The sequence below is a fragment of the Peromyscus californicus genome, unplaced genomic scaffold (assembly GCF_007827085.1).
Source record: "Peromyscus californicus insignis strain IS unplaced genomic scaffold, ASM782708v3 Scaffold_10__1_contigs__length_136768540, whole genome shotgun sequence".
Lineage (NCBI taxonomy): Eukaryota > Metazoa > Chordata > Mammalia > Rodentia > Cricetidae > Peromyscus > Peromyscus californicus.
In genome coordinates, this window is record NW_026294391.1 from 25,127,118 (window position 1) to 25,131,803 (window position 4,686).

The 4,686-nt window shown below is 40.2% G+C and overlaps 1 pseudogene; it reads right to left on the reverse strand.

Annotated features, from left to right (window-relative positions):
• Positions 1–1,157: 1,157 nt before the first annotated feature.
• LOC128114019 (adenosylhomocysteinase-like) lies at positions 1,158–2,557 on the reverse strand (annotated as a pseudogene).
• Positions 2,558–4,686: the final 2,129 nt, after the last annotated feature.

Genomic DNA, 4,686 nt, shown 5'->3' on the forward strand with positions numbered 1-4,686 from the left:
TCAAAGTACTCTTTGGTTCATCAGCAATGATAAAGCAAGTAATTTGGACTGATTTGGGTCACTGATCACAGGGAAAATGCCTACCTGCTTCAGGTTGTAAAAAACCTGCCTGCTAAAAACCTGACCAGGGTAGTTAGGATGGCTGTGCGGGAAAAGCACTGGGCCAACTGAAATCTTGGCATTATCAGAAATGAACAATGAGACTGGAAAGCTGTGTCTGAACTTCTCTTCCTCATTTGTGAAACAAGGAAAATGTACTAAGTCAGTAATTTTCAAATACAATTGTCTTCCTTCTAAAATTCCTAATGGGTGTTTAGAACTGCAGGTAATACAAAAATCCTACCTACACTGATTTTTCTTATACATATGTATGTATGATAAAGTGTACAATATAAATTAGACATAGTAAAAAGTTAATAACAAAATTAATAATAAATAGAACAAGTATAGCAATAAATCTTAATAAAATTTATTTGAATGTGATCTATTTCTTAACAATATCTGGTTTTGGAAGCACATATTTTATTTATGTACCTTCCTATACCCATTTATCATTCTAAACACTGTACATTAAATAAATAAACAAGCAAACAAAGTATTCTCTTTGTGACCTAGAGGTGATAGGAACTGTCAGATTACAAAATAGTAGCAGATCTTTGCCTATTTCTGTTTAGCTCACCTCTTCCAACCTCTGGCTGTCACTTCTCTTGCCCTTTCTTGGTTATTTTAACCTCTGTGTAATAGGGACTAAAAGTATCAATCCCAGTATTCTGAAAATTAAGAGAAGACTCAGCACAAAGTAACCAAGCTCTCTGAAACATTCAAACTCCAATAACTCTTTTCCCTTTGACAGAGCTCTTTCTCAGGTCATAAGATGAGAAACCAGTGAATCTGTACATCAACTCTTTGGTCTAAAGACCAATTAATGGTCTGAATAGACTGGTGCCTGTGAACATCATTAACCACTGCCACTCTATAGATCTCCAAGGCCTCTAAGCTCATAGTCACTGTGGCTGACTCCCTTGTACCTCCACCTTGACTGGGGCCTTTCAGTTCCTCTTGCCACACTTAGAACATTATGCAGGCTATCACAGAGGCCAGTGACTGAGTGACCAGTCTCAGGGAGGGATATTGACAAAGCAATTGCAAAGTTGGTGCTATTTACTGTTGGAGAAGTAAGGTAGAGCCTGGTATAGAATGGAAGCTAGAAGGTGAAGGTTAGTTCTGGATCTCAGTAGGCAGTAGTGATCAGGCTTGAAGAGGCCATTACAGATATACTGAAGTACTGGGCTTGCTTCTCAGTCCACTTGATTAGCTTCATATTCATCCTACCCAGCTAGGCTTTAGCCACTGCCTCATTGAGCTTCCTAGGCAGGAAGTGAGCCCCAACAATTTATTTGTATGAATGGTTCCACAGCTCTCAATCTGTGCCATAACTTAGTGTGGCCCATGGCACAAACCAGGCTGACCATCCAGCCCTCAGTCAGGTGGATGATCTAGTGTTTATTCTTTAGGCATCAGTGGACCATCTCTGGCTTTATGTTCACCTTCAACATTATTCAACTTCCTTGTTGAGATACTTCATATCAATTTCCAAATCCAAGTGTCCAATATTTCACTCAATGACATCGTCCTTCATCTGTCCAAAGCACTGTCCACAGTGAGTTCCAAGACAGCTGGGGTTACAGAGTGAGGTCCTACCTCAAAAACAAAAACAAAAACCACAAAGTCCTGGCCTAGTATGATATCAAGACAGCCTAGGGTGGGGACAGATGTTTTCCTCCTTTCAAGCTTCATTCATGGTGGTCACATCATTGTCTTCCATTGAAGCCCTCCTGTAGTACATTGATAGGATCAATCTCATTAATGATGACTTGAGTTTCAAAGCCTTTCAGGACCTGTACACAGACCTTGCCCACATTGTCATACCCTGATACCACCACCATCTTTTCTTTTATCAAAAATCTGTGGCCTGCTTAATGCCATCTATGAGGGACTCCAGACATCCACAGAGGTTGGAAAACTTGCTATTGGTAATGAAATCATTGACATCGATGGCAGACAATTTTGGCCATCATCTTGTAAAGGCTGTGACCCTGATTCTTGTCTTCTCAGAGATGCCTTGGATGCCTAACAGAAGCTGTGGGTACTTGATGTGACTGAGGTTGGTAAGGTCACCATCATCATCCAGAATCATGTTGGAGAGTCTGTCCTTTAAAATGTAGTATCCGCTCAATGTACCACAGGTTCTCTTTACCCGCTTCACCTTTATAGTCATACACTGGAATGTCAGCCTCAGCTATCATGATCCTGAGTAGAGAAGATGTTGCATCTGGACCACCACAACTCAGAAATCAGGGCCACCAGTGTCTCAGTGATGACAACACTTTCCACAATCATCTGCAGGTCGCTAATAGTGCAGCAGTGGCTTGGAGGTTGAGTATGTCTCCCTTCTGCACATCTAATCTGGCATGACATTCTTGGCAATGTCCAGGACCTTTCACTCCCAGGCAAGCAGAATGGTCTCTTTGACTTTGTAGGGCAGTTTATCAGACATACTGGCAGTGCTTCCCATCAGATTGATGGATTCAGGAGAAGCGAGCCGGGTGGTGTGGGGCAGGCTCTTCAAATATATTATACTCTAGATCTCAGCAACATCAACTTATGTTTTTTACTTTCCTTATTAAATCTGAAACTTTCTTACCCTTTTATTTAAATGAAGACCTTTATAACTTCCCTTTGACATATTAGGATTGCTATTATCACTACACTTGTGCTTCTAGGATATAATTAAGTAAAATAAATGTTACCTGAACATGAACACTGATATTCTATGGCAGTTGATGTAATAGCCATGACTAATGGGAAAGCAGATTGTAGAGTATGGATATGCTGCACAAAGGAATGACACATGTCTTTCATGGAAAAGTGCTAGACTTTCTTCACATTACTCAGAATGGTATGGGATTTAAAACATAAACCATCTGTTTCTGAGATTTTCCATTTAGTTATTTTTGACTCTGATTAGCAGTAAATAACTGAAATTCCAGAAAGGAAACTTTAAATAAAGGTGAATTCCTATAGTATTACATGGAATATTCAACCCTATGGGGTACCTGAGCCCAGAAGGGTCTCATGGCCCTGGAACACCACCTCCCACCTCTTCCACAGCAATAAGTCTGCTCTTCTATATTTATGGGAGCTACTTCACTAGTTTTCTTTGAAGGATATTTTTAGCAGCAAAATAATGTTGGTGAGTGGTGTCAATCTGTATGCTGTGAATATGTATTGCTCTGATTGGTTGATAAATAAAGCTGTTTGGCCAATGGTAAGGCAGAATAAGTTTAGGTGGGACATTCTAACTGGAGAGATGGGGAGAAGAAAAGAGAGCTGAGGAGATGCTGCCAGCTGCCAGGGAGCAGCATGTAATGGCACACAGGTAAAGCCACAGAACACATGGCAACATGTAGATTAACAGAAATGGGTTGAGTTTAAGTGTAAGAGCTAGTCAGTAGAAAGTGTGAGTTAATGGCTGAGCATTTTTAATTAATATAAGCCTGTGCGTGTTTACTTGGGTCTGAGTGGCTGTGGACCAGGCAGGACACAGAAAAACATCCAACTACAGAACCAGAAAAACTTCAACTACAATTGGTGCCAAAACATGGGGCAAGTGTTTCCATCTAAAACCTGAGAAAGCTTTTAAAAAAAGATTCTAAAATGAAGTGGAAAAACAGCTTCTTAGTTGTCTCTCTCAGGCCAGCCTCAGCCTGCAGGCTTGAGATACTCTATGGCAGGTTCATGGCATGCGGGCTTGACCTGCAGCATGGGGGGTTTTTGCTGCAGTATACAGAGACATCTCCAAGCCTCACATTACACTAAGTGGTGGATTTAGCCTTTGCTAGTACAGACAAAAAAAAAGGTTTCTGGGCTACATGATGCTTTGGTAGAAGTATAGACCCACTGCCTCCCAGAGTCAGTGGAAAGCATGGCTCCCAGAGCTGACAGTGAATTATCTCCACCATGTTGAAAAGCTGAGATGGATGGAGTCAACAGCCAAAGCTGCTGCTTCAGTACTAGCCACTGCAGTTTAAAGCAATAGATTCACAATAAGGCAGATTCAGATGGAATAAGACTCTAAATGGTTTATAGTGTATGTAAAAATGTATGTAAGCTTGAAAGAGAGAAGAAAATGAACATAGACAGTTATATAAAGAAATGGAAAGTTTTGAAAAATAAAGTCTGTAAAGAGACAGTAAAAGCAGTATAAAAATAAGCCATCTAAAGATGGAAATCACACAGAGATTCTGAATTATATTATTTTGGGGACTTTTAGCTACAGAGAGACATTTGATTGTAAAAGCTGCTGAGTTAAATCAATATGTATATTTTAAAGGTATCTCGATTTCAAAATTTATGTCTAAGAATGTGTTGCTTTGGAAAAGAGGTTCTGCTTTTGTTTCCATGGAAGATGAGAATCCGTGGATTGCTTCCATGCTAATATGGTTTGACCAGCCAAGACTCCCTGAAAGGTCTCTGATGACACCATGGCCCAGATGATCCAACATCAAATACTTCAAGGAAGATGATGGGCACCGAAGACAATCTATATGGAGTTTATCTTCTTCATGGCAAAAGTTAGCCATTTGGGCAAGAATCTGTTTTTGCCTGGACTGCTTGACAAAATGT